The 17,916-nt window shown below is 41.0% G+C and overlaps 1 protein-coding gene and 1 pseudogene across 3 annotated transcripts in view; one reads left to right on the top strand and one right to left on the bottom strand.

Moving 5' to 3' along the window:
- Nucleotides 1-17,916, top strand: part of CDKAL1 (CDK5 regulatory subunit associated protein 1 like 1) — a 708,279-nt gene that overhangs the window by 194,629 nt on the left and 495,734 nt on the right. The gene's annotated exons all lie outside the window — the stretch shown is intronic.
- Nucleotides 1,350-2,204, bottom strand: LOC125102108 (40S ribosomal protein S3a-like; annotated as a pseudogene).

The raw sequence follows: 17,916 nt of genomic DNA, 5'->3' as shown, positions 1-17,916 counted from the left end.
TCAGGGTCCTGGGATCGAGTCCCACGTCGGGCTCTCTGCTCAGCAGGGAGCCTGCTTCCCTCTCTCTCTCTCTCTGTCTGCCTCTCCGTCTACTTGTGATCTCTCTCTGTCAAATAAATAAATAAAATCTTTAAAAAAAAAAAAAAAACTCAACAATAAGAAAATAAATAACCCTATTAAAAAATGGACCAAATACCTCATCAGACACCTCACCAAAGAAGAGACGTAGATAGAAAATAAGCATATGAAAAGATGCTCCACTTCACAGGTCATCAAGGAAATGCAGTTAAAACATGATACCACCACACACTTATCTGGATGGCTAAAATCTGGATCACTGACAACCCCAAATGCTCATGAGGGTGTGGAGTAACAGGAGCTCTCATTCACTGCTGGCAGTAGTTCAAAATGGTACGGCCATTTTGGAAAACAGTTTGGCAGATTCTTACAAGACTAGTACACTTTTACCGTACGATCCAGCAACCATGCTCCCTGGCATGTACTCAGAGAAGCTGAAAATTCGTGTCCTCACAAAAACCTACACACAGATGTTTATTCAGTAATTGCCAAAAGTTGGAAGCAACCAAGATGTCCTTCAGTAGGTGAATGGATAAACTGTGGTCCGTACAGACAATGGAATATTGTCCAGTGCTGAGAAGAAATGTGCTATGGGGTCATGAGAAGACATAAAGGAAACTTAAATGCACGTTACTAAGTGAAGGAAGCCAATCAGAAGTGGCTACACACTGTGTGATTCCAGCTCTGTGACTTCTGCAAAAGGCAAAGCCAGTAGAAAGATCACTGTTGCCAGTGTTGGGGCAGCAAGATGAATAGGCAGAGTACAAAGCGATGTTTTGGGGTGCTGGCGGTATTCTGTCTGATATTGTAATAGTGGATTCATGTTGTTGCGCATTTTCCCAGACCCAGGGAATGCTCAGCGCTGCAAGTGCATTGTCATGTGGTCTCTTGGTGATTGTGACGTGTCAGGGCAGGCTCATTGATACAACGAACGTTCCACTCCGGCAGAGGATGTTGATAGTAGGGACAGCTTGGGGGGGACGGTATATGGGAACTCTGCACTTTTCTGCTCAATTTTGCCATGAACCTAAAACTGATCTAAAAAACAAAGTCTAATAAAAAACAGCAGATAGTAATATTGTGCTCTGAAGGGTGCCAGATGGCTCTGAGAGATAGAATTTCTATAGGAAATCATAGAAGGTAAAGGTAAACTATGTTTTTCTATACTGACAGTACTTCTGACACCAAATGTGTAGGTTTTCTATACCAAGAAATTTTTAAAATTTAAATATTACAAGATCTTTTATCTGTCACCATTAAATGTCTGAACTTTAAACAGATTCTTGGCCTAGTGGCTCACATCCATCAGTTTGTTCAACTTGACACCAGTCTCACCCCCAGTAGCATATCCAGATCTACTGCCTTGACCATGAAGCTTCATGAACATTCCTTTCCCCCCTCAAAGCAGGGATTCTTCAGCATTTTTACTTTTCTAACGAAGACATCATGGAGTGGATAAAAAGATGGGCAGGCCTTTTCTGTGTCTTTTCCGATACTGCCGGGAATCAATTTATTGACCACTGCTTGCAAGTCATTTGCACATCTCAGGTCATGATTTCATCATCTTTTTCTCAATTTGGTGGACCTCTTGGTACTACATTTTTAAGTAAAATCAACACAAAATAGACGAAGCAAATAACCATCGGTAGTCTTGACATCAACCTGAGCTTCAATCACGGTCTGTCATTTTTTTTGACCATGGAGCACATCTTGTCACTGGTAAGATCCATGCCGTGCTAATTCATCAGGCACTTTTTGCCCTGAGTGTCCTCAGCAATTAGCTTGAATTTTCTAAGTGCAACTCTTTCATTGTGCAGATCAGCAAGGCTCACTTCAAAAACACAACCCTTGAGGCTAACAGATGCAATTTTGCTTCCTTGAGTTCTCGTGACTCGTGTTTTTTCCCAGTATTTCTTACACTGTATGAAGCTAGCTGGTGCTTTCACATCATACCAGTCTTTCTTAGAAGATGGCTCAAGCACTTTGTTCTTGCCTCTCTTTTTGCTGCCTTTTGTAAGGTGTCTGTTCTTCCCAGCCACCATGGTGCTGCTCGGGGAGCCAAAAGGCCTGTAACAATGTGCTCTTTGATGTTTCAGGTGCTGAATTTGCAGCTTGCTCTATGTTTCTCTGAGGGACCTGCCCATGAGTGGATGGTTCTGTCTACTCTTACAGATCTTTTCTCCACCCTGACGTGTGTTCACGGAGGCTGACTTGTGTGTATTACGTCAGTAGGACCCTTGCTATTTTGTGTCTAGGTGGTTTTTTCCCACTGGAGGTTGGAGGTATGACCCGAGTGTGAGACAGGAGTATTTGTTACGCTTTCCTACTCTCCCCTTACCTCTTTCTGCTAGTTTTGGGCTTCCCTCAGCGGTCAGGTCCTGTCAGGTGGCCCACTCTGTTATTCTGTTCCTTGGGGTTCTTCTGTTCCCTTCCTTTGCTTTTTCAGGCCCGGGGGTGGAAACAGCACCCTGCTGTTGCTAGCCTCAGAGCGTTGCATTGTCTCTTGCTGGTGTTCCTAACCTTGCCAAACCTTAGTAAATAGTCCCTTTATTAAAACCTCTTCAATTATGCAGTGTGCCATCTGCTTTGCTGGGACCCTGATTGATAAATGCTCCATGGAGAAGCGAGTCTTGGCCAGAAGGGCCAGATGGAATACAGCCTGACAAGGGGATTTTGCCACAACTGTCTTGTTTCCGCATTGGATTCCTGTTGGGCTCTCTTCATATGTCTTCCTTGAAGGGGGTTTGGACGGACAGCTTCTGCCACAGCCTGTTTGCCTTGTTCTTACTACTTATGTTATACCAAGTCATGTTTTAAAAATGTATCAATAAGCTACATTGGTGCCCAAAGCATTTAACTATTGTGATTAACATAAAACTATATAAAGCATATTCATTTGTATCTGTCTCGGTTGGAACAAAATGGAAAGTTCCAAGTTATTCTGAATGAATCCTCCCTATTTTAATAGTGGCCTGAAAATTCCGTTCATTTATAGCATTTGCTTTAGGAGAGAACAGATTATAGTGAATTTAGGATTTTCCTCTGTATCATCTTGATAATCCAACCAGGCATATAACCAATTCGGAGGGAAGAAGTATAGTTTAAAAGGATTTATATGTAATTCTTTCTTTTAAAGTATTCATGTGTCTTAGTCTGGGTTTACAGGGTCACTAAAACTTTTTTTTGTATGAAAGCTCTGAAGGGAGTGTAAGTTTGTATTTCTTCTGATATGTGTACATTATGGCCTCCAATTACTACAGGATAACTTAATTGATTGCAAGTAAATATTGCTTGTTGATATTAGAAATATTTTTGTTATTAAGTCATATTTCTTTCCCAGTCAACTTCTAATAAAAGAGGTCTCCATTGTTATTAAAACTTTGCTGGTATTTCATTCAGTCTAATTCAAAATGCCTCCAGTGTCGGTAATTCAAGACTTTCCCAATATGGCACAATCTGCAAGTTTAATTGATTTTCCGATTCCCTTAACTTCTCAGTAATTGATGCAATCTTGGATTAGACGGACCTAAATTCCCAGGGTACTACACCAAATAGCTCCTTCTTACTTAACACATTGCTGTTCATCTTTACTCTGTCAGATTTTGTACTTTGCCTTTGGTATGAATTCAGAGTATGAACTTTTTGTGAATTGAGACTGGACGGCAGAACTCCATCAAGCGTGGTTTTCCTAAGTGTTAATAACTGAGCAGCCTCCCAAACATCCCGTGGAGATGTGCATGAGGATGCTTTCCAAACTTAATGAGTCAGTGACTGGAGCGTGGATATTCAACATGGTCCATCTGGGATGGTATTAGACCGCAAAAGCTCGTCTACTTTTTTAGGGTTTGTTTTTCAATAAAATAATTTATTTTCCAAAAAAAAAATAAATTTGCCTTGAATAAAGTAATTCAGTAAAATGATTTTCAAAGTATGCTTTGAAGGGACCCTTCTCTGCATCCTCTCAATATGTGTAATTGCTGATACAGCTATTATGTAGGCAGAATGTGCTGGAAGGTATTGCACATTGCTTTTACATATTGGGAATACTTCCCAGTCTCACTGGTGTAATTAAATAAGTGATAACTTCTCTCTTGTAATAACTAAAGAAGCCAGGAATTTATGGCCGTGGTTTATTTAGGTTTTTTTTTTTTTTCAATGAGCCTATTTTAAGTGCCATGTTAATACATGATTATAGTTTTGCAAACATTGCATTTTGCCACCTTCTTAAATGTGTCAGTTTGTCTTTTCCTCTTCCTTTACCTCATTATCCCCTCTCATGGTTCCCCTAGATTAGCAGTAGGATTCTAACTTTACTTTCTTGCCCTTTATACTTCAGTATACAGTATTTCTAGAATGAATTTTTTAATCCATTGTATCTTTCATTTTGTCTAATATTTTTCTTCCCTGAAAGCTTCTAAAGCTAAAATAAACACTTAAGTGTGCCCCCCCCAGGTAGTCTTATGCTTTATGATTCAGAATTGTTTTGTATGTTTTTGGTTTGTCTTTACACTGCTTTAGTGTGCCTATCACTTAATATTTCCTTTTCTGTTCAAAGATGAATTTTTATATGGGTTTGAAGCCACCTTTTATTATTAATGGAATTAATTTTTATGAAGTCTTGGGTCTTTCATTAACCTCTGCTTCTTCATTCTGGGGTGGGGTTACAAGGGAGGGTACATGGTGTTGAATAGTTTGTTAGTTTGACGATCTTACTAGAGTTTTCACATAACACACTGTTACAGTGGTTCACTGGATTTAATTGTTCAAAACAAGGAAAGGAAATTACTTTCAGCCTGAACCCCTCCGGCTTCTCATGACCCAACCCTTCTATTAGTGGTCCCACTGATCTGTCTGGAAATGTGGCCTCATCCTTGTTTAAATATTAACAAGGAATTGCCTCCTGAGAATTGGATGTTCATGTTAACTCTTACAATTTTTTTTTTTTTTTTAAACACAGATGGGCCCAGTGTCCCTCCTTTACTCTAACTTCTGTGGTACTCCCCCCTCCAACCACCCCCAACTGAGTAAAAGGTAAACTTCTACGTGGCCTCTAGGGGTCAGTATGAGTTGCTTCCCCTGCAGTTTCCCTCCTCTCCCCTCCTTTAACTCTGTCCTCTTTTCATTCTGTTTTGGATGCATTGATCTCTGTGATGTTTCTCTCCCCTCCAGTTTTATGGAGAAATAATTGACGTACATCACTGTGTAAGTTGAAGACATATAGCAGCACGATGGTTAGATTTCTGTATATTGTGAAATGATTACCGAAGCAGGTTCAGCTAACCTGCACCTTCTCATATAGAAACAATCAAAAGGAAAGAAGGAAGAAAACTTTTCTCTTTGTGGTGGGATTAACTCTCCTAACAGCTTTCCTGTATGCCATACAGTGCTGTTAGCTGTAGTCATCAGGTTGTATATTACATCCCTAGTACCCGTTTATCTTCTAACTGGAAGTTTGTACCTTTTATACCTTTCTCCATTTCCCTCTTTTCTCCTCCACTGACTCCCTGCCTAAGATAACCGCAAGTCTGATCTCTTTTACTAGGAGTTTGCTTTTTCTTTCCTCCTCTTCCACGTCTCTGACCCCTCGTATAAGTGAGATCATACAGTATTTGTCTTTCTTAGTTCTCTTAGCAGAATACCTTCAGGGTCCCCCCATGTTATTGCAAATGGTAGGATTTCTTTATTTTTTGTGGCTGAATAGTATTCCATTGTGAATCTATACCACATTTTTATCCATTCATCCATTGATGGACACTAAGGTAGTTTCTGTATCTTAACTCTTACAAATAATACTGCTTTAAATATGGGAGTGCAGATATCTCTGTGAGAATGTGTTTTTAATCACCTTTGGGTATATTTTTAGAAGTGGAATTGCTAGATCATATGGTAGTTCTAGTTTTAATTTTTTGAGGATCCTCCATAATGTTTTCCGTAGTGGCTGTATCAGTTTACAGTCTTACCAGCAATGCACAAGGGTTCCCTTTTCTCCACATGCCTACCATCATTTATCTCTTGTATATTTTGATGGTCATTTTTTAACAGGCAAAAGGTGGTATCTCATTGTGGCTTTAATTTGCATTTCCCTAATGGCCAGTGATGAAAGGTAGTATGGATATTTTAACAATATTTGTTCTTCCAAACCATGAGCATGGAATGTCTTTCCATTTCTTTATGTCATCTTGAATTTCTTTCATCAGTGTTTTATAGTTTTTAGAGTACAGACCTTTCACCTCTTTGACTAAGTTTATTTCTAGATATTTTATTGTTTTTGATGTGATTATAAATGGGATTGTTTTCTTTCTTTCTTTCTTTCTTTTTTTTTTTTTTAATGGTTTCAGGGTTGTTTTTAGTTCTAGAGCCTGCAATAGTTGGTCAGCAATGCTAGCTCAGCTGGTATAATCTGAAGGCCACTTGCCTTTCCAGGTGTTCACGAACAGAATCCCTACAAACAAGGTTAGAGACCATTGAGATGTATCTCAGTGTGTGGTGAGAGGGAGAAGAGGTCTTCCTCTCTCCTCCTGTTCCCTTCCTCCCCACTTTTTCTAATAAGATTGTTTTATGGTCAGATGCACTCAAACCCATCACAACAGCAACCAGCTGTCTTCAATACTGCTGCTTCCAGAGTAGGAAGCAAAGAGAAGAGTGGGATTGTTTTCTTAATTTCACTTTCTGATCCCTCATTATTAGTGTGTAGGAATGCAGCAAATTTCTGTACATTGATTTTGTATCCTGCGACTTTACCGAATTCATTTATCAGTTCTAATAGTTTTTTGGTGGAGGTTTTATGGTTTTCTATATCTAGTATCATGTTATCTGCAAATAGTGAGAGTTTTACTTCTTCCTTAACCAGTTTTTGGATGCCTTTTATTTCTTTATGCTGTCTAATTGCTGCAGCCAGGACTTCTAGTTCTATGTTGAATGAAGGTAGTAAGACTGGCCATTCTTGTCTTGTTCCTGACTTTAAGGGTAAAGCTGTCAGTTTCTCACCATTGTGTGTGATGTTGGCTGTTGGTTTGTTATATGTGGCCTTTATTAGGTTGAGATGTGTTCCCTCTAGACCTGCTTTTCAGAGGGTTTCTGTCATGAATGGATGCTGTCCTTTGCTGAATGCTTTTTCTGCATCTTTTGCAATGATCATATGGTTTTTTATCCTTTCTCTTATTGATGTGATGTATCACGTTGATTATTTTGCAGATATTAAACTGCTCTTGCATCTGGGAGTAAATCTCACTAAATAAATCATGGTATATGATTATTTACTATATTGTTGGTTTTGGCTTGCTAATATTTTGCTGATGATTTTTGCATCCATATCCGTGAGAGGTATTGGCCTGTAGTTCTCTCTTTTTTTTTTAAAGATTTTATTTATTTGACAGAGAGAAATACAGCAAGAGAGGGAACACAGCAGAGGAGTGGGAGAGGGAGAAGCAGGCTTCCCACTGAGCAGGGAGCCTGATGTGGGGCTCAATCCCAGGACCCCGGGATCATGACCCGAGCTGAAGGCAGACACTTAACGACTGAGACACCCAGGTGCCCCTGTAGTTCTCTTTTTTTATGGTGTCTTTATCCGATTTTGGTATTAGGGTAAAACTGGCCTCAGAATAAATTTAGAAGCTTTCCTTTCTCTTCTGTTTGTTTTGGAACAGTTTGAGGAGAATTAAAATATCTATTTCTTCCTGAAATATTTGCTAGAATTTTCCTGTGAAACTGTCTGGTCCTGAACTTTTGCTTTTTGGGAGTTTTTTGATTACTGGTTCAGTTTCATTGCTGGTGATTGATTGGTCTGTTCAAATTTTCTATTTTTTCCTGCTTCATTTTTGGTAGGTTGTATGTTTCTAGGAATTCAGCTATAGGTTGTCCAATTTGTTGGCATATAGGTTTTCATAATGATTCTGTTACAGTTGTTTGTATTTCTTCTCTGTAGTAATTTTGTTTATTTGGGTCCTTTTTCATTTTCTTTAATGAGTCTTTCTAGAGGTTTATCAATTTTGTTGATCTTTTCAAAGAAATAGCTTCTTGTTTCATTGATAGGTTCTATTTCTTTTTGTTTCTATATTATTTATTTCTGCTCTAATCTTTATTGTTTCCTTCCTTTTGATGGGTTTGAATTTTGTTTGTTCTTTCTCTAGCTCCTTGAGGTATAAGGTTAGGTCGTTTGAGATTTTTCTTACTTCTTTAAGTAGGTCTGTGTTGCTGTAAACTCTTAGAATGACTTTTGTTGCATCCCAAAGATTTTGGACCATTTTGTTTTCATTTAATTTTTGATTTCTTGATTTAACCTTTTCATTTTTTAATAACATGTTATTTAACCTCCAAGTATTGTGTTCTTCCAGATTTTTTCTTAGAGTTGATTTCTAGTGTCATAGTGTTATGGTCAAAAAAGATGCATGGTATGGATCCATCTTTTTGAATTTGTCGAGACTTGGTGTTTGGCCTATTTTATGACCTATTCTGGAAAATTTTCCAAGTACATTTGCAAAGAATGTATAGTCTGCCATTTTATGAGGGAGTGTTCTGAATATATCTGTTATATCCATTTGTCCATGTCTTTGAAAGCCACTGTCCTTGTTGATTTTTTTGTTTGGATGATCTATTGAGGTAAGTAGTAAGTCTTCTACTATTATTGTATTATTATTGATCCGTTCCTTTATGTTTGTTATTAACTGTTTTACATATGTGGGTGCTCCCATGTTGGGTGCACAAATATTTACAATTGTGATAGCCTCTTGTTGGATGGTCCCTTTATGATTATATAGTCTCCTCCTTTGTCTCTTCTTATAGACTGTTTTAAAGTCTGTTTTGTCCAATATAAGTAATGCTGTCTGCTTTTTTTTGGCATCCATTTGCATGATAAATGTTTCTCCATCCTCTCACTTTCAATCTGTAGGTGTTTTTCAGTCTGAAATGAGTCTCTTGTAGGCCACATATAGGTGGGTCCTGGTTTTTTTTTTTTTTTTTTTTAAGATTTTATTCATTTATTTGACAGAGAGAGAGAGAGAGAGAGAGAGATCACAAGTAGGCAGAGAGGCAGGCAGAGAGAGGGAGAAGCAGGCTCACTGCTGAGCAGAGAGCCCGATGCGGGGCTCGATCCCAGGACCCTGAGATCATGACCTGAGCTGAAGGCAGAGGCTTAACCCACTGAGCCATCCAGGTGCCCCGGGTCCTGGCTTCTTAAATCTGCTCTGTCACCCTGTGCCTTTTGTTTGGAGCATTTAGTCCATTTACATTCAAAGTCGTTATTGATAGATATTTATTGCCATTTTGGTACTTGTTTTGTGGTTGTTTCTGTAGATTTTCTCGGATCCTTCTCTTGCTCTGTTTCATGATTTGTTGGCTTTCTTTAGTGATGTATATGGGTGCCTTTCTTTATATGTTTTGCGTATCTATTAGTGGTTTTTGATTGGTAGTTACCGTTGTTTTGTGTATAACATCTTCTGCATATAGCATTCTGTATTAAGTTGATGGTCTCTTAAGTTTGAACCCATTCTTTACTCTTTCCCCTGATACACACAAACACACACACACATTTTAGGTCTGTGGTATCATATTTTACATACTTTTATTTTATGAGTCCCTTGACTGATTTTTACAGAAATACTTACTTTTATACTGCTCTTGTGGTCTTTCTTTCTTTCTTTTTCTTTTACTTTTCATACTCTCACTTACGGCCTTCCTTTCCACTCACAGTCCCGTTTAATATTTTCTGTAGAGGTGGTTTAGTGGTCATGAACTCCTTCAGTTTCTGTTTGTCCGAGAAACAATTTATCTCTCCTTCTATCCTGAATGGTACCCTTGTTGGGAAGAGCATTTTTGGTTGTAGATTTTTCCCTTTTAACATTTTGAATTTATCATTCCACTCCCTAATGATCTGTAAAATTTCTCCTAAAAAATTGCTGATGGGCTTATATGGCTTCCCTTTTATGTAACTGTCTTCTATTCTCCTGCTGCTTTAAAAATTTTTTTTTATTACTACTTTTTTACCATTTTAATCACTATGTGTCTTTGTGTGGACCTCCTTATGTGAATTTGGGGGGATATCTCTGTGCCTCCTAGATCTGGATATCTTTTTCCTTCCCCACATTGGGGAGGTTTTCAGCTATTATTTCTTCCAATAAATTTTCTGCCCCCTTATCTTTCTCTCTTCTTTCGAGGTCCAGATAATGTGGATGTAATTACACTTGATGGAGTCACTGTTTATACAAACTGAATTTATACACTGTTTATACAAACTCAATTTGTATAACTTTCTGTCCTTTCCTTTGGTCCGTTTGGTTTCTTTTCGTTACTCTGTCTTCCAGGTCATTAATTCTGTGGCTTCATCCAGCCTGCTGTTTATTCCATGAAGTGTATTTTTGATTTCATTTATTGTGTTCTTGATCTCTGATTGGTTTTTCTTTTTATTTTAGTGTTAAGGGTCTCACTAATGTCCTCCACTCTTTTCTTCAGTCCAATGAGTATCTTTATGATGACTTCTTGAAGTTCTCAGTCACATTTGTTATTTATATCCATTTCACTTTGGTTTCTTGCCATGGCTTCATTCTGTTCTTTCATTTGGCAGATGTTTCTGTCTCTTCACTTCGCCTATGTCATGTTTCTCTGTGTTAGGAAAGTCAGCTACTTCTCTTGCTCTCAATGATAATAGGCTCTAGAGAAGAGAAGAGGTCCCATAGTGCAGTGTCCTGTGTTCCCCAGGGCCTGGCTCTACATGGAGTGTCTCCTATGTGTGTTGCATGTGCTTTGCTGTTGAGTCTTTGGCCTCTTTTTCCTTCAGTCCAGTGGTCTGCAGATGCTCTCTTTGCCTGTTGTGTGGTTGGTCTGCTTGTGAAACGTGAACCGCTCCTGCCGCTCAGTTGGCGCTGAGCAGAGGTCCTACAAAACGCGCAGGTCAGGAGACATGCTGCTGGCAGGACTCGCACCAGTCTTCTGGAGGAGGGACCTGCAGTGCTGGGAAAGTGACTGGGAAGGGCGGACCATTGAAGTGGGGTACAGGTGGGGGATGCTTTCTGCAAGCATGCTAAGTACGGAGTCTGGGTTCTGCACTGCTTCCTGCAGGTGGCCCTTGTTTATGTGCCGATGAGGCTGCGTTGGGAAATGGCTCGTGCCAGCTCCTTTGTTTCTCGAGGGGTCTCCCTGCCATGCTCTGAGATGAGCAAATCCTTCTTCCTTTCATATGCTCCCTCCGACCCCACCACCATTTTTCAAATTGCTCGCTCCACGCTCTATCTGCTCAGGCTGTTTGTTGTGCTGTCTCTTTAAAAGTGGGGACTCTGTTTCCTAGAGTCCTCCAGACTCTAGCAGAGCTGAGCCTACCGATTTGTAAAATTCCGGGCTTTAAGTCCCACTGGTTTTAAGAACTCGTGCTATTCAGCACCTGTCACCTTGAAGGAAAAAATGTGACAGAGACATGTCCTTCCATTCCTGGGCCTCCATATGAGAGTCTGTTTTCTGCCCTTCTTCAAGCCCCACCAGTTCCCTCCCCGTTGCGATGCCACATTCCCTTTTGCTCCCAGATCACAGTCTTTGCCCTTCTTACCCTCTTTGATGTGTCCACTTCCCGGCCTTTAGTTGTGGAGTGTGTTCTGCCATCTTTGGATCCTTTCCTGAGTTATTCACATTGATGTGGGTGTTACCCAGTTGTGTTGGAGGGATGAGGTGAACTTTAAGTCCTCCAGCGCCATCTTGTCAGCTGACCTGAAGTAATTGTTGATAGGTAAGCATGTACTGTTGCCATTCTGTTCATTGTTTTCTGGTTGCTTTGTAGACCTTTTTTTATTTCTTATTCTGCTCTCCTTTTTTGTGTGTTTTGATATCTTTTGGTATTAGTATGTTTTGGCTTGTATATCATGTTTTTTTTGTGTGTAATTCAGTTTTTCCTTATGGTTACTGTGAAGTTTAAATAAAATATTTTAAACTTTTAACACTTCATCTTAACTGGTGACTTATCATCCATGCTTATAGGTTTCCTTTGATAGAGATAGTTCTTTACCAGTCAGCTCCGTTTGGTTTTCTGGGTGTGTTTGGTGATAATGTCATTGGCAATTGCAGGGCCTGCTAATATGATCTTTTGTGGTTGAGGCAACTCTGAGCCTGGGGATGGGGGCGTGTGCCCCTGCTGAGAACAATTAGATGGGACTTGGTTACCTCCCCATCTGAGGCATCTGTAGAATGGGCTCTGTTGATGCCTAAGTCCATGGTCTGGACTTAGAACTGTATTCAGTAATAGGTGGGGCTAGGAATTAGCTTGTCTGCCCTGGCAGAGAGCAAAGAAGGGCCTAGGAGCTATATAGCTCATTGTTTGGGGGTCTGGATCAGGCCTGAGTGTGCACTGAATTTGCTGGTCAGGTAAGCCCACCAGGTTTGCTCGGCAGGTGGGGAAAGGCTGTGTTGTATGTGTGAGTGTCACCTTCTGTAGGACTGTTGAATGGGCCCCCCAGCTTCCTGTGTGGCCCAGGTAGTGTCTGTGGTTAGACAGGCTGAAGCTGTATTCAGCCCTGAGCAGGGCTCTGAATTAGATTCCTACCCAGGCACAGCAGGAGAAACAGCTCTAAAACCAGTAAAGCTCTTTGATTTTTGTCTTCATTCAAGCTGAGGTGTAACACATTCCCTGACTGAGCAGGGTGTGTCCGCCTGTTCTTCGCTGGCCACGTAGCTTCCAGGTCTTGTCAGCAGCCCTTCTGTTCTGGATGGGACCGGAAGGCACTTCCTACTGCGTGGGGCTTTGAGTCAGGACCCTGCCCGGGCATGGGCCAGCCTGGCTCTAGGGCCAGCAGAATTCCTCATCTGAGGATGAGAATCAGGCAGGTCTATACCCAGCCTAGTTCCCTTGCATCGTGTGCAGCCAGTTTGTTCTGCAGCTGAGCGTAGCTGCTTTTTGGAGTCACTACGTGGGCACTGCGTGTGCTGGCCGTTGCAAGCCCTTCCTCCCCCTTCTCTGTCATAGTCAAGATTCCCAGTGACTGGGCCCCACAGATTGTTCGGCAACCCCTGTGGTGTGAGATGAGAGTAGGGGCTCCCACCAATGACCCACGATATGGGGGAGATGGATTGACCCCTCTGGGGTTTTCTTTTCCCCCTGGAGAGACCGGTGGCCTGAGAAACCTCTCCTCTTGGTGCTGCGCTGACTGGGGGAGGGGCGGTGCCATCCGTGTGCAGCTACTTCTTTTATATGCAGTCTGTCTTGGTCTCTGAAGCGCAGTGGGATGCTTGCACCTCATCCCACGTTCCAGGATTCCTTCCGTGATTTCTTGTTCTTGAACAGTGGTTGTTCTTGGGAGAGGAAGTGAAGTCAGGCCCGACCTGTCGCCATCTTGGTGACATCCGGCTCCCACTCTCGGAGATCTTTAGCTCGTCTTAGCAGACTGCGTGAAGGGGAGACTACAGACACTGTCGAGTTCTCTGAAGGTGTATATACTACCGTTGTCTAGATTTTGTGAAACTGTTAATGGAAAACAGTTTCTAAGTTTGAACATCCTGATTTTTAAGTTTGAATATCATTTTCATTTCAACTATTTGGTATTCTGAGGTATACCAGTTTCTGAGTCCAAAGATTCTAATTTCTATTTACCGTGATAGGATTATTTAGCAAAATATGCCAAGTGGATGAGTTAGTCTTTTTTTGAAGCTCTCATAGAAGCATGAAAACAAATATGATTTTAAAATACTTTAACATATGTAAAAAAATTTTCTGCATCCAGTGTTCTTCCTTCATTATGGCTACCTTTGAAGAGAATCAGCACGTGGCACACTGCTTTCAATACCCAGCACACATCTCATATACATGCTTTGTATTCATTAGGAAGAGTTTTAATCTTCATTTAAAGAATGCAGTTTTTGTTTGGCAAAATGTAGTAGGAATCGTTGAGACTATCAACTTAAGTAATACTAGCAGCTGCACTACACTTTTCAAATAGAGGGTGAAGTTGTAGGTTAATTGTGCTGTTCTTCTGTTTTCCTAACACGATAGTAAATTGTACTGGTAATTCTCCATGAGTACGTTATAGCTGGCTTCCATAAAGACAGAGAAAGTGGAAACCAGTAGAAATAGAAAGTGAAAGCCAGGTCATGTTAAAGGTGTATTAGAACTTCAGTGTTCAGGGGCACCTGGGTGGCTCAGTGGGTTAAAGCCTCTGCCTTCAGCTCAGGTCATGATCCCAGGGTCCTGGGATCAAGCCCCGCGTCGGGCTCTCTGCTCCACAGGGAGCCTGCTTCCTCCTCTCTCTCTCTCTCTCTGCCTGCCTTTCTGCCTACTTGTGATCTCTGTCAGTCAAATAAATAAATAAAAAATCTTTTTTTTTTAAGAACTTCAGTGTCCAAGGAAAATATGCATAAAAATCATGATCATCCTTGAGAAATCTATTAAAATGAGTATTTTTTTAAGATTTTATTTATTTATTTGACAGACAGAGATCACAAGTAGGCAGAGAGGCAGACAGAGAGGAGGAAGCAGGCTCCCTGCCTAGCAGAGAGCCCGATGTGGGGCTCGATTCCAGGACCCTGGGATTATGACCTGAGCGGAAGTCAGAGGCTTTAACCCACTGAGCCACCCAGGGGTCCCAAAACATGAGTATTTTTTTGCCAGTTAAATCATGTATTATATCATAGCCACACGAAAAAAACTGACAATATAAACTTGACAAGTCAGAGTACACAGGAAATTTAAATCTGATTTTCTCTTTCTCTTGAAAATTTTGTTTGAGAGGAGAATTTATTTGATCAGACAGTTGTAGGATGTTGTTTATAAGGTGATGCTATCAACCTTTCCTTAGAAAACCTAATGTTGGGGAGGAGTCAAGATGGCGGAGAAGTAGCAGGCTGAGACTACTTCGGGTAGCGGGAGATCAGCTAAATAGCTTATCTAAAGATTGCAAACACCTACAAATCCAACGGGAGATTGAAGAGAAGAAGAACAGCAATTCCAGAAACAGAAAATCAACCACTTTCTGCAAGGTAGGACTGGCGGAGAAGTGAATCCAAAGCGACGGGAAGATAGACCGCGGGGGGAGGGGCCGGCTCCCGGCGAGCGGCGGAGCAACGGAGCAAAATCAGGACTTTTAAAAGTCTGTTCCGCTGAGGGACATCACTCCAGAGGCTTAACTGGAAGCCCAGGCGGGGTCAGGGCGGCCTCAGGTCCCGCAGGGTCGCAGAAGGATCGGGGGTGTCTCAGTGTCGCAGAGCTTACCGGTATTAGAACGGGGAAGCCGGCTGCAGAGACAGAGCCGAGGAGTGACTCTCAGCTCGGGGTTGCCTTGAACCGGTCGCAGGCTCGGTCAGCTCGGAGCGCGGCCGGAGGCCAGGGTGGCGGGAGTCATTTGGCACTGTTCTCTGAGGGCGCACTGAGGAGTGGGGCCCCGGGCTCTCGGCTCCTCCGGGCCGGAGACCGGGAGGCCGCCATCTTTATTCCCGTCCTCCGGACTCTACGGAAAGCGCTCAGGGAACAAAAGCTCCCGAAAGCGAACCCGAGCGGATGACTCCGCGCTGCCCCGGGTAAGGGCGGTGCAACTCCGCCTGGGGCAAAGACGCTTGAGAATCACTACAACGGGCCCCTCCCCCAGAAGATCTACGGGAAACCCAGCCAGGACCAAGTTCACCTACCAAGGAGAACGGCGGAATTCCAGAGGAGAAGAAAGCAAAGCACGGAACTCATGGCTTGCTCCCCATGATTTTTTAGCCTTGCAGTTAATTTAATTTTTTTTTCTTTTTCAATTTTTTTTCTTTTTCTCTTCTTCTGCTAAATTTTTTTTAACTTTTACCGTTTTCTTTTTTTTAACGTTTTTTAAATAGTTTATCTAATATATATATATATTTTTTCCTCTTTTTATATATTTTTTTTTATCGGCTTTCTTTTTTTTTAATAGTTTTTTTTTTTCTTTCTTTCTGAACCCCTTTTTATCCCCTTTCTCCCCCCTCACAATTCAGGATCTCTTCTGATTTGGCTAAAGCATATTTTCCTGGGGTTGTTGCCACCCTTTTAGTATTTTACTTGCTCCTTCATAAACTCTTATCTGGACAAAATGACAAGGCGGAAAACTTCACAACAAAAAAAAGAACAAGAGGCAATACCAAAGGCTAGGGACCTAATCAATACAGACATTGGTAATATGTCAGATATAGAGTTCAGAATGACGATTCTCAAGGTTCTAGCCGGGCTTGAAAAAGGCATGGAAGATATTAAAGCAACCCTCTCGGGAGATATAAAAGCCCTTTCTGGAGAAATAAAAGAACTAAAATCTAACCAAGTTGAAATCAAAAAAGCTATTAATGAGGTGCAATCAAAAATGGAGGCTCTCACTGCTAGGATAAATGAGGCAGAAGAAAGAATTAGCGATATAGAAGACCAAATGACAGAGAATAAAGAAGCTGAGCAAAAGAGGGACAAACAGCTACTGGACCACGAGGGGAGAATTCGAGAGATAAGTGACACCATAAGACGAAACAACATTAGAATAATTGGGATTCCAGAAGAAGAGGAAACAGAGAGGGGAGCAGAAGGTATATTGGAGAGAATTATTGGAGAGAATTTCCCCAATATGGCAAAGGGAACAAGCATCAAAATCCAGGAGGTTCAGAGAACCCCCCTCAAAATCAATAAGAATAGGTCTACACCCCGTCACCTAATAGTAAAATTGACAAGTCTTAGTGACAAAGAAAAGATCCTGAAAGCAGCCCGGGAAAAGAAGTCTGTAACGTACAATGGTAAAAATATTAGATTGGCAGCAGACTTATCCACAGAGACCTGGCAGGCCAGAAAGAGCTGGCATGATATATTCAGAGTACTAAATGAGAAAAACATGCAGCCAAGAATACTATATCCAGCTAGGCTATCATTGAAAATAGACGGAGAGATTAAAAGCTTCCAGGACAAACAAAAACTGAAAGAATTTGCAAATACCAAACCAGCTCTACAGGAAATATTGAAAGGGGTCCTCTAAGCAAAGAGAGACCCTCAAAGTAGTAGATCAGAAAGAAACAGAGACAATATACAATAACAGTCACCTTACAGGCAATACAATGGCACTAAATTCATATCTCTCAATACTTACCCTGAATGTTAATGGGCTAAATGCCCCAATCAAAAGACACAGGGTATCAGAATGGATAAAAAAACAAAAACCATCTATATGTTGCCTACAAGAAACTCATCTTACACCCGAAGACACCTCCAGGTTTAAAGTGAGGGGGTGGAAAAGAATTTACCATGCTAATGGACATCAGAAGAAAGCAGGAGTGGCAATCCTTATATCAGATCAATTAGATTTTAAGCCAAAGATTATAATAAGAGATGAGGAAGGACACTATATCATACTCAAAGGAACTGTCCAACAAGAAGATCTAACAATTTTAAATATCTATGCCCCTAACGTGGGAGCAGCCAACTATATAAACCAATTAATAACAAAATCAAAGAAACACATCGACAAGAATACAATCATAGTAGGGGATTTTAACACTCCCCTCACTGAAATGGACAGATCATCCAAGCAAAAGATCAACAAGGAAATCAAGGCCTTAAATGACACACTGGACCAGATGGACATCACAGATATATTCAGAACATTTCATCCCAAAGCAACAGAATACACATTCTTCTCTAGTGCACATGGAACGTTCTCCAGAATAGATCACATTCTTGGTCCTAAATCAAGTCTCAACCGGTATCAAAAGATTGGGATCATTCCCTGCATATTTTCAGACCACAATGCTCTGAAGCTAGAACTCAATAACAAGAGGAAATTTGGAAAGAACCCAAATACATGGAGACTAAACAGCATCCTTCTAAAGAATGAATGGGTCAACCAGGAAATCAAAGAAGAATTGAAAAAAATTATGGAAACAAATGAT

This window comes from Lutra lutra, chromosome 6 (genome assembly GCF_902655055.1).
Source record: "Lutra lutra chromosome 6, mLutLut1.2, whole genome shotgun sequence".
NCBI classification, from domain to species: Eukaryota; Metazoa; Chordata; class Mammalia; order Carnivora; family Mustelidae; genus Lutra; species Lutra lutra.
The sequence above is the reverse complement of the archived record's forward strand: the minus strand, read 5'-3'. Positions and strand labels throughout refer to the sequence as shown.